The following is a 12,500-nucleotide window of genomic DNA, read 5'->3' on the forward strand; positions in this document are numbered from 1 at the left end:
CAAGTTATCACTCTGTATTGATTTATATCACATCCCGACTTTACTCTTTTGTTAGATGTAGAAAAATATCAAATGTCTGAGATCAAATAATTGGCCCAAGAAGACAAACGAGATGGCAGGGCCTCAGGAATGTCGGCCCAGGAAAAACACTTTACGTTTATTTCAGCTCTTTCTAGCTAACGGCACACTGAGACCAGCTCACGCTAGCTAACGCTAATGCCACACTGAGACCAGCTCACGCTAGCTAACGCTAACGCCACACTGAGACCAGCTGACACTAGCTAACGCTGACGCCACACTGAGACCAGCTCACGCTAGCTAATGCTAACGCCACACTGAGACCAGCTCACGCTAGCTAACGCTAAAATCTCAAAATCTCTGTTAGCACCCCCCTGTCGGCAATAAAATTAACGGGAAGGGGATAAATTTCACTCCAAGCTCCAAACTTGGCAACCCTGCTAACGCCACACTCCGACCAGCTCAAACTTCTAGGGTTTCAAACATGACGGCATTCATTTCATAACAGAAATGAAAACCTAAACACCACGTTTGTTCCAAAGACATCTGGATGTTTCCATGTACAACATTATTGTACTCATACTCTTGTATCGTACTCTTACGGCTTAAACTAAAACAGAAAGTGATTCAACTAACAGGATTGCTACATCAGCTGTGTTCCAACCCTAGTCCCCCGGTGTGCTCCTACTGAGGGCTGACCAGACCGGTCAGTCCACACAGAGGAACCAGGCCCTCTCATCGGGCCTAATGGGGGCGGGTCCACATGGCCCCAACAGGAGGGCTGCACTTCCACACGCCCTGATAGTCATGTCTAAAACTGCACTTCACCTGCTTCCTCTGTGACTGTCGTAATGTGTTCGCACACACACACACACACACACACACACGGACACACGCGCACACACGCACACACACACACACACACACAAAGAGAGAGAGTCAAAAATCCCTGAATGCTACGGTACATTCGCCCTCAGCTGAAGCACTGAATGTTCTTTGTCGCACAAGGACATCAGGTGATTCCCGATTCCCTTCGGCATTGAGATTCAGACGTTTTTCCCCCTCCAGACTAGAGAGCATTTGTGTTCAGGCTCTGTTGCTTGTCCTGCTTCTGGAATGGGCTTGTTTTGTTTGCGTTGTCATGGCGTTAGCCCGGAGAGTGCCAGCGTCGGTCGGGCTGGTGTTTCACCCGTCTGTCAGCAGCGTGGTCGCCATGACAACCACACGGTACCAGGCTAGATCAGACAACCACACGGTACCAGGCTGGACCAGACAACCAGGCCAACCACACGGTACCAGGCTGGCCTAGACAACCACACGGTACCAGGCTGGACCAGACAACCACACGGCACCAGGCTGGCCTAGACAACCGGGCCAACTAAATGGACCAGGGCCATCTGCCTCTGTTTAAGGGGCTTTAATTGGGATGATTCCCTGAAAGGAAGAGAACACTGGCTTTTTATCCTTTTCTTCTGTTCTGTTCATTCTCCTCTGCTCTTTTCTTCTCTCCCTCGCTTGCCCATGCGCTCATCTGTTTCTCTCCCAGCGCTGTAGCAGGTGTGTGGGTATAAGAGACCAGACTGCGCCGGTGGCCAGCTCTCTGCTACACTGGACTTTATGGGCCGTTTGTTCTGCTTGTTCTGGCACAGCGGGCCGTGGAGCTCCGCACAGCCACGCAGGAATGCTGCCTCCACAGAATCAGCGCCGGGAGTTTACAGGCCAGAGGGTTCAGGGTCCGGCGGTTTAATCAGCTTTAAGGAGACATGCTGGGCTCGGGTTTGGGGCTCGTGCTGGGATGGGACCCTGGATCAGCCTTTTAAAGAGCAAGCTGATCACAGCATCTCTGGATGGTGAAATGCATTCATAATTGATTCAAGCTACTATACTCTACTGTAGCTAGGGAGACAGTCAGGCCCGATCCAAACGGTCCCACATACCAGTACAGCCCATAATAGTCGGGTCAAACATTCATGGAGAGACTAGGAAACTGAACAAGTAGGAATTCAGAGGTCTAGTTTCCCAGTCTAGTTTCCCAGTCTAGTTTCCCAGTCTAGTTTCCCAGTCTAGTTTCCCAGTCTCTCCCCATGAATGATCGGACTTATTTATGAACAGGCCTTGGCTGAGGAACGTTGTGTCGGAGAACGTGGAGAACGTCTGTGTGTGACGAGCCAGTCTGTCTCAGGGAGGTGTTGGAGAACGTGGAGAACGTCTGTGTGTGACAAGCCAGTCTGTCTCAGGGAGGTGTTGGAGAACGTGGAGAACGTCTGTGTGTGACGAGCCAGTCTGTCTCAGGGAGATAACTGCTAGTCTGACCGTCACTCAGTCCATATAAGGCGTCTGTGTCCTTCACCTCGGATCAACGTCACGTCCACCTGAAGGGCGCTCTGCCCCACTCTGCCCCACTCTGCTCTGCTCTGCCCCACTCTGCTCTGTTCATCCCCGCTCTGCTCTTTTCTGCGCTGCTCTATTCTGCTCTGTTCTGTTCTGTTCTGTTCTGCTCTGCTCTGCTCTGTTCTGTTCTGTCCTGTTCTGTTCTGCTCTCCTCTGTTCTGTTCTGCTCTGCTCTGCTCTGTTCTGCTCTGCTCTGCTCTGCTCTGCTCTGCTCTGCTCTGCTCTGTTCTGCTCTGCTCTGCTCTGCTCTGCCCCGCTCTGACCACAGCTCACTTCCTGTGACTCCAGCGACTACAAACACGCTGCCCCTCTCTCAAAAACATGGACATTTCTTTTTTACTTTTTTCTCTCTCTTACTTTTGCTCTTGGCGAGGGCACGCTTCTCCTTTTTTTCCTTTTCAGAGTTATGTTTTATTTGTATTGTGAAGCACTTTGTGCATTCGTGCAGTGAAAGGCGCTATATAAATAAAGTTTACCTACTTACTACTTACTTAATCAGCGCAAGGAAGATGAATATTTCAACAGGTTGATTTAACGGGCTGTTCCTAGTTGTGATAAGGTCTTATCTCGGTTCCTCTGTTAACTGAGTGCTGGATAAAGGCCTTGACGGTTGACGCATGGGAGGTTTGCAAATAAAATGTGTCATTATCAGTTGGTAGAGTGTGAGAAAACATGTGAGACGTTTAGAAGATGAGTTAAACATGACAGGCATGCCAGAAGGGAGTCGTGCTTATTTCTTGTTTGTAGTTCTGTGGACTGTAGTTCTGTTTGACTTGTTAATGCACAGTAAATCAATTTTTTTGATAAGATATGGCATTATCTGCTCAGCGCAGGTTGATTGAATCATGGTGGGTCGAAATCTGCTGCACCACGAATGCCTCAGGCAGAGTCTCTGGAATCATACTGTACATCTAGTTGTGATAACAGTGTCGCCTAAATCTGAAACATTGGCTTTATCTTTGTGAGCAGTTCCTCTCCTCACATGGTAATCAGGGGTCAGGGGTCAGGGGTCCTACCATGGGGGTTTCTGAAGCCTGATACCGATATTTTGGACACACATTTGACAAAAAAAAGTACTACATCCATACACACACACACACACACACACACACACACACACACACACACACACACACACACACACACACACATACGTACGTGCATACATGCATACACATACATAACATAACATAACATAACATAACATAACATAACATAACATAGCATAACAACACCTTAACATAGACAAATGAACCGACAAAGGAAACAGGAGGGCATATATACTCTGGGAGAACAATCAAGGAACAACGTACAGGTGTGCAACAAGACACAACGAGACACAGGTGCAGACAATCACCCAGACAAGGACATGGAGGAATTCCAACAAGACACCAGCACAAGGACAAGGTTCTGGCCCGGGAGCAGGGGGTGAGCAGGGCGGACCAGGGGTCCAGGGCGAGGGTCCAGACTGGGAGCAGGGGGAGAGCAGGGCGGACCAGGGGTTCAGGGCGAGGGTCCAGACTGGGAGCAGGGGGTGAGCAGGGCGGACCAGGGGTCCAGGGCGAGGGTCCAGACTGGGAGCAGGGGGAGAGCCGGGTGGGCCCGGCCAGAACCATAACACTAACACATGCATCATCAGCATAATCTTGGAGCCGACGGCAAGATTTCACTGTGACTGTACACACTGTACATTAGATGTGAGAAATAAAAGGAATCTTGAATGAATGAATATACTGTCTTCACAGAACCAGGCCCTTGTTTCTTGATCCTATAGTTGCTCTGAATGATAAGATGATGAATCTGTACATTTCTCAATCTCAGCAGTTATAAGGCATGAATTAGAAAGTTATGATTATGTTCTTATTATTTGATTATACGGAGTAATTGCCTTGTCATGGATAGATGGAAGACACGTGGAAGCAATTGTGGTCTGCTCTCTCTCTCTCTTCTCTCTCTTTCTTCCTTAAGATGAGACATAATGTTCTACTCAGCTCCCTCTTAATCCATATTGATCAGATCTCTTAACCATGACCACTTGTAATCACTGGACAGAGTTCCATCCACGGGCTCACAGCGGACCGCCTCTCCTCTCAGACCTTCAATACCAGAGATGATTCTGACCACATGTCTGTCCGGTATGCAGGAAGCCATAAACAATTACTGATAAACTCACCCATAACTGTCATGGCCACTGCTTTATGGCTGCAGTCAGGTGTACAGCCAGCACAGGGATACCAACAGACCACTTACTGTAGATGGTCACATTAGATGAGTGACTTTGGTGTCTTTTGTGAAGAGTTTCTAACAGTCCTCGGGCGCAGAGGTCAGAGCATTTCCACTGGTTCACTTATACATCCCCACCACCTGCCCTGTGTGCTGGGTCACCCTGACCCAACAGCTGACCAGGCCTGCGTCTGTCCACGGGGGTGAGACCGCAGGCAGAGGGACGCCACTGTGGCGTGATGCGTTGTGGTACTGCAGTCCTGCTTCTCTTGACGGAGGAGGGCGCACTCAGGGAGGGTGGCACCCCAGTGGAACAGCCGTTGGTTTGACCCCTGCAGTAGAGCCAGCGCTGTGGCAGCGCGTGGTTCATCCGTTTTGGAAAGCCGCCCCATCCAGACAAACTTAATGAGAAGCGTTCTGTTGCATTCTGCGGAACAAAGATTGGTTGTCCTTTTTGCCCTGTCTGTGTGGCGAGAACGGAGCTGTTGAAGTGACCCTGGCCTATGAGGACCTGAGGAGCTGAGTCTTTTATACTTACCTTTCTTCTCTCTCAAAGAAGCATGAAGAGCTCACAAATTCAGGAAATGTCTCTCCGCTCTGTCTGCACTTCTCTCCACTGTATCTGTTGTGTACTGGACGTATCTGCATCCTGATTGGCTGGACAGCCGGGCGCTGTATGAGGCTGATATGCAGCAGGCACAGGCGTATTGCTCAGGACCAAAGGACGTGCATGTGTCCCGTGAAGTAGTTTGGATCAGCGGTTCTCGAGAACCTGGCTCTGAACGGCACGGGCATGTTTTCACGAGCGAGGAACCAAGGAGGTACACCCAGAGGACGCTGTGTCGCCATGTGTATCCTTCACAGTGTCATAACGAAGCTCGCTAGCCTGCTAACTGCTGCAGCTACATGTTAGCAGCAGCTGATTCTGGCAGACTCCTCGTCTTGGCTACAACACTGAAAACAGCTAACGCGTTCCACGGGGGACTTGTTTGATATTTCAGTAAATAATAGACGAGACCTTATTACAGCCTTACAGCCTTAAAGTGCAGTAGTTTATGTTGTGAAGCTGCCGTTCATTCTTGCTAATTAGCTTCAGACAGAAGACGGGTCAGCCTTTATACAGTAGTTAGGCTGTGTGTCCACCAACGAGCTGTATGTAGCTGAACAGCGCTTAGCTTACAGCTGCGTAGAGCGCACTAGAGCTGGAGTTTAGAGCTGGCTAGGCTACCGATGTTTTACAGCTACGTTAGCAACGAGTGTCGTGTTTTTGCAGACTGCAGATTAACTAGCCAAGTTAAGATGTTAGCTAGTGCTAACGTTCGCTGTCTGCGGTTTTGCCAAAAACTGACCGTTGTCATTGTCAGAACAGCTGTTTACAGCCTGCGCTCTAGCCCAAAAAGTTACACTTTTTTCAACTGCAAAAAAAGCCTAGAGCTCATAGCGCTGTAGCGCTAAAAAGCGCTTGGAACACAGCTCTCGTCTCTATAGCGCCCTAGAGCTCATTACCCATTATAAACAACGAGAAAACAGCGCCAGCTCTAAAATACAGCTCCCCGGTGGACAAGCACCTTTAGACGGGTCAGCCTTAATACAGTAGTTATAGGGGTCAGTCTTTATACAGTAGTTAGAGGGGTCAGTCTTTATACAGTAGTTAGACGGGTCAGTCTTAATACAGTAGTTAGATGAGTCAGTCTTTATACAGTAGTTAGAGGGGTCAGTCTTTATACAGTAGTTAGAGGGGTCAGTCTTTATACAGTAGTTAGACAGGTCAGTCTTTATACAGTAGTTAGAGGGGTCAGTCTTGCTACAGTAGTTAGACGGGTCAGCCTTTATACAGTAGTTAGAGGGGTCAGTCTTTATACAATAGTTAGACAGGTCAGTCTTTATACAGTAGTTAGACAGGTCAGTCTTTATACAGTAGTTAGACGGGTCAGTCTTTATACAGTAGATAGAGGGGTCAGTCTTTATACAGTAGTTAGACGGGTTAGTCTTTATACAGTAGTTAGACGGGTCAGTCTTTCTACAGTAGTTAGAGGGGTCAGTCTTCATACAGTAGTTAGAGGGGTCAGTCTTTATACAGTAGTTAGACAGGTCAGTCTTTATACAGTAGTAAGACAGGTCAGTCTTTATACAGTAGTTAGTGGGGTCAGTCTTTATACAGTAGTTAGAGGGGTCAGTCTTTATACAGTAGTTAGAGGGGTCAGTCTTTATACAGTAGTTAGGCAGGTCAGTCTTTATACAGTAGTTAGAGGGGTCAGTCTTTATACAGTAGTTAGGCAGGTCAGTCTTTATACGGTAGTAAGTGGGGTCAGTCTTTAAACAGTAGTTAGAGGGGTCAGTCTTTATACAGTAGTTAGAGGGGTCAGTCTTTATACAGTAGTTAGACGGGTCAGTCTTTATACAGTAGTTAGAGGGGTCAGTCTTTATACAGTAGTTAGAGGGGTCAGTCTTTATACAGTAGTTAGACAGGTCAGTCTTCATACAGTAGTTAGAGGGGTCAGTCTTTATACAGTAGTTAGACAGGTCAGTCTTTATACAGTAGTTAGACGGGTCAGTCTTTATACAGTAGTTAGACAGGTCAGTCTTTATACAATAGTTAGACGGGTCAGTCTTTCTACAGTAGTTAGACAGGTCAGTCTTTATACAGTAGTTAGACGGGTCAGTCTTTATACAGTAGTTAGACAGGTCAGTCTTTATACAGTAGCTAGATGTCTTCTGTGGTTCCCAACGGTACACATCACAGCTGCATGTTAGCAGCAGCTAACGTTGTGCAGTAGCCTATATCACACTAGAATGGAAGGAGGACGCAACTACTGGTTGTCATGGCAAGTGCATTTTAAACGGGCATTGCGCTAGTAATAAAAATAAATAAATAAATACTGTATGTACTGTATGTAATGTACTGTATATACATACATATTTAACATGTTATAGTCTGCATTGTCTATGTTTGCTCTGCACTATGTCTGCAGTGCACTAAAAATATAATGAAAAATATAACAAAATAATTATGATTACCTTCAGCCGGCATTTAATTGGCCAGATTATTCAGTTGAGCGATTAATCGATCGACCGCTGGTGTTCCCAGAGAGAAGATGGCGCACATTCCTAGCGTCACGCGTGTTCGTTTCATAACCATGTGAGAGAGACCGTGTGTGAGAGAGACCGTGTGTGTCCAGGAGAAGGCTGGATGACAGGGTGTTCTCTGTTCCCTGACGATGACTGTATTTAACAGACAGTAAAATGAACACACACACACACACACACACTAGTCTTTTATCAGGGGCTTCAGAAGGAGGTTCGCCCCTCTCTGCAGAGTCTGGAGAAGATGATAAGCATCTGATGTTTTACTAAATATAGGCGGCGGTACGCAGCGTCTTTTCTCCCCTGCCCTCTCCCTTCATGGAGAGAGTCTAGATGTAGACGCACACACACACACACACACACTGGAATCTCAGCTCCTGCTGAGTGTGTGAGTACGCTGTGCTCCCTCCCATAACCCCTGCTGTTGACTCTGTCATTGACCCTGGAGGCTGTGAGGGAGGGGGGGGGGGGAGGAGGGGGGAGAGGGGAGGGAAGGGAGGAGGAGGGAGGAGGAGGAGTGGGGAGAGGGAAGGGGGGAGGGGGGAGGAGGGAGGAGGAGGGAGGGAGAGGGATGGGAGGAGGAGGGAGGAGAGGGAAGGGGGGAGGGGGGAGGAGTGTGTGAGTTATAGTGCTCGCCTGGCCCGGCGCTGTTCTTCTCCGGGTTCGCAGAACATGGCCTCCGTTCCCCAGAGGGTGTTCAGAGTCTCAGTAACAGAATCTACACTTAACACTCCCAGACCTTAACACCCCCAGACCTGAACACCCCCAGACCTGAACACCCCCAGACCTGAACACACCCAGACCTTAACACCCTCAGACCTGAACACCCCCAGACCTGAACACCCCCAGACCTGAACACCCTCAGACCTGAACACCCCCAGACCTGAACACCCTCAGACCTGAACACCCCCAGACCTGAACACCCCCAGACCTTAACACCCCCAGACCTGAACACCCCCAGACCTGAACACCCCCAGACCTGAACACCCCCAGACCTGAACACCCCCAGACCTTAACACCCCCAGACCTGAACACCCCCAGACCTGAACACCCCCAGACCTTAACACCCCCAGACCTGAACACCCCCAGACCTGAACACCCCCAGACCTGAACACCCCCAGACCTTAACACCCCCAGACCTGAACACCCCCAGACCTGAACACCTCCAGACCTGAACACCCCCAGACCGGAGCCTGAGGAAACACCAGAGAGCAATTTAGAGCTGAGAAGTCCTGAAGTTAAACGAGCCAAGACTACTCAGACTGCTGTGTTTGTGAGTGTATGGTGTGTGTGTGTGTGTGTTTGTGTGTGAGAGAAAGAGAGAGAGAGAGAGAGAGAGAGAGAGGGAGACAGAAGTTGTGTCCCTTTTTGTGTTGTAGCGCAGTTGTGCTCTCTGCTGCTGCGTGTCCCAGTGTGTGTGTTGTCTGTGTGGGCTGGAAGCAACGCGTCTTCCTCCATTCTGATCTCTCTGATAACGAAGCAACGCGTCTTCCTCCATTCTGATCTCTCTGATAACGAAGCAACGCGTCTTCCTCCATTCTGATCTCTCTGATAATGAAGCAACGCGTCAGCCCCCCCCCCCCCCCTCTCAACCCCCCTCCCCCTCCTCTCAGCCCCCCCCAGCTCTCTCTCTCTCTCCCCATTAGAAGGGATTACTCAACACAGTAAGAGCATTAGGCCTCACACATCACCTCCATAGAGGAGCAGCAGGTCAGCAAGCTGCTGGACAGACATCTTCATCAGATGACCCAGCTTGACGCACTCAGCCTCTCTCAGTCTGAGAGAGAGAGAGAGAGAGAGAGAGAGAGAGAGATAGAGAGATAGTGTCACGCCCCCACCTCGCCAGCCCCGCCTTCGTCCCACTTCCAAGCCCTCTGACTCTGACTCAGATTCTCCTGGTACGTCCCAGAGGGCGCAGCGGGAACTGCGCTCTCACCAGTCTCAGCCACAAGCCGGGCGTGGTCCCACTCCACACCTGCCTGACCTCACCAATCAGCCCATTGTGGCCCAACGTGGGCTTGTCCCCCTACGCCTATCATGTCTGCTCTTGGGTCCTCCTCCATTAGCCCTAACAGATAGGGAGAGGGAGAGAGAGACAGCGGGAGAGAGAGAGAGACAGATAGGGAGGGAGAGAGAGACAGATAGGGAGGGAGAGAGAGAGAGAGAGAGAGACAGATAGGGAGGGATAGAGAGAGAGAGGGACAGAGAGGGAGAGAGAGGGAGAGAGGGAGAGAGAGAGAGAGAGAGAGAGAGAGAGAGAGAGAGAGAGAGAGAGAGAGAGAGAGAGGGAGAGAGAGAGACAGATAGGGAGGGAGAGAGAGACAGATAGGGAGGGAGAGAGAGAGAGAAACAGATAGGGAGGGAGAGAGAGAGAGAGACAGAGAGGGAGAGAGAGAGAGAGAGATAGAGATAGGGAGAGATAGGGAGGGAGAGAGAGAGGGGGTGAGAGAGAGATGGAGAGAGAGAGATAGGGAGTGAATAGGTCCTCGACAGACAGACTCTTGTCTCAGGTTGATCACTCACTAAAGTGAGTCACAGGCTCTGTGGGATGAGCTGGCGTCCGGAGACATGGACAACTACTGTGTCTGAGAGGACAGAGCAGGGTTGGACATGGAGAGGAGGACAGAGCAGGGTTGGACATGGAGAGGACAGTCTTGGTGCCACCGCCTCAAAGGCTCTGTCACCCTGGGCTCTGTCACCCTGGGCTCTGTCACCCTGGGTTTTTAGTCTGGTCCGGGGCACCGCCAGCACACCCTGAGTCTGTATGTCGCTCAGCAGGATTACGCAAAAACAACCAGTCTAATTTTCCTGAAACTCCGTGGAGAGGTGAATTGAATGGGTCAACTAACAACCCATTCAATTCTGGAGCAGATCCGAATCACAGGCCGGGTCTATGAGCCGCCCAAACACAGCCGGGCCGACCATTCACCTCCATTCATTTTAGACCAGGATTACACAAAAACTACCAGAACACTTTTCATGAAACTCGTTGGAGGGGTGTAGCATGGGCCAATTTAGAACCCATTCAATTGTGCCGTGCACAGAGAAATGCATTCAGGGGTGGAGATCTGTGCTCTCTGAGCACTACAGTATTTCTAGTTACAATCTGTTTCTCATTGTGCGGGCAGGTCTCCTTCACACACACACACACACACACACACACACACACACACACACACACACACACACACACACACACACACACACACACACACCAGACTTTACACCCACCCTCCTACCTCCCCCAGGCTCTGTGGTGAGCAGTGACCCACAGGTCCACAGCCAGCAGTGTCGTCCAGTAGGCCCTCATCCTGTTGGACAGTAGGCCCTCATCCTGCTGGACAGTAGGCCTTCATCCTGTTGGACAGTAGGCCCTCATCCTGTTGGACAGTAGGCCGTCATCCTGACAGGGAGAGCTGCTCATCCCAGATTCAGGTCTTCATGCTAAAAGCCCTGAGCACTATTAGTTCCTGTGTGTAATGTAATCCTGTGTGTTGAGTGTGTGTGTGTGTGTGTGTGTGTGTTAGGTGATTGACGAGGTGCAGCATTGCGTAATAATAATCACTGCCAGCCATACCTGGGGTCAGAGTCATCACGTGTCGTCATGGTTTCACCACGGGGGCGGGCAGCTCTAGCCGAGGTTACCGGTGTGTGTGTGTGGGGGCTGACGTACCAGGGCCCACCTGTCGCCTGGGTGCAGCCCTGCCCTCTGGGTGAGTCAAACAAGCCTGCGAATCCTGCTGCAGTGAATAAAGGCGAAAATATGGAGACCATGGCGCTAGGAAGGAAATGCTCCCAGCAGCTGTGCGCTGCGGAGCCTGTGAGCAGGCTAGCGAGTCCTCCAGCATTATCTGCTGGGGCTGCATGTCAGGGCTGTTTGCTTTGACTTTATCCAGTGTGTCTTTAAGATGTGGGTCGGACGGTATCGCTTAGTCTCTGGTAGTGGTTTCTAACCGGGCTTGGACCTTTCCCACAACCCCTCATGTTATCCTAGATCTGCCAGGACGTGAAGTTATTCAAGCTTATCATCACAGTCTGTGCTGTTTAATAGCTAACATGATCTACAGTGTTTAACATGCAGGGCATCTCCCCCAGCTGGACCTCAGCAGCAGCAGCCAGTCCAGCGGTCAGATAAGATCACTTCCTTCCTCTCAGACTAACATGACCTCCTCCTGACCTCTGAGGCCTGGTCCACTGGACTGTGTAGCTCCGCCTCTCACAGATGACCCAAAGCAAACAATAGTCTATCTCTCTCTCACTTTCTCTCTTTCTCTCTCTTTCTCTCTTTCTCTTTTTCTCTCTCTCTCTTTCTCTCTCTCTCTCTCTCTCTTTCTCTCTCTCTTTCTCTCTCTCTCTCTCTCTCTCTCAGTCTCTCTCTCTCTTTCTCTCTCTCTCTCTCTTTCTCTCTCTCTCTCTGACCCTCTCTCTGAGCGCCTCTCACGGCTCCTCCAGAATCACCTCCGCTCCCCACGCCTGGCCCCGCCTCCATCCCAGGGGCGCGGCGCTGAATCAAACCCCAGAGGACCAGCAGCGTCCAGCAGCATCCGCCAACCAGCTGCCGGACGTCTCCTTCAACCCTCCCGTTCTGATTGAGCTTCGGAGGCGTGCCACCTCCATTATCAAACCATTAGCTGCCGCTGGGACATGTTTTAAAGTCAGGCAGATATATGACCCTGCCCCCCCCACATCAAACAGAGAGGCAGACCCAGCTCGTGTAGGGGCCCTGGGGTGGGGACCGGGGGCCGGGGCGGGGCCCACGCTATTCTGGGCCCTGCTGATAAGGG

The 12,500-nt window shown here is 50.3% G+C and overlaps 1 protein-coding gene across 2 annotated transcripts in view; it reads left to right on the forward strand.

The window, feature by feature from the left end:
• Positions 1-12,500, forward strand: part of pdlim5b (PDZ and LIM domain 5b) — a 77,397-nt gene that overhangs the window by 21,066 nt on the left and 43,831 nt on the right. The window lies entirely within an intron of this gene.

This window comes from Borostomias antarcticus, assembly GCF_949987555.1.
Source record: "Borostomias antarcticus genome assembly, chromosome: 2".
Classification (NCBI taxonomy): Eukaryota; Metazoa; Chordata; class Actinopteri; order Stomiiformes; family Stomiidae; genus Borostomias; species Borostomias antarcticus.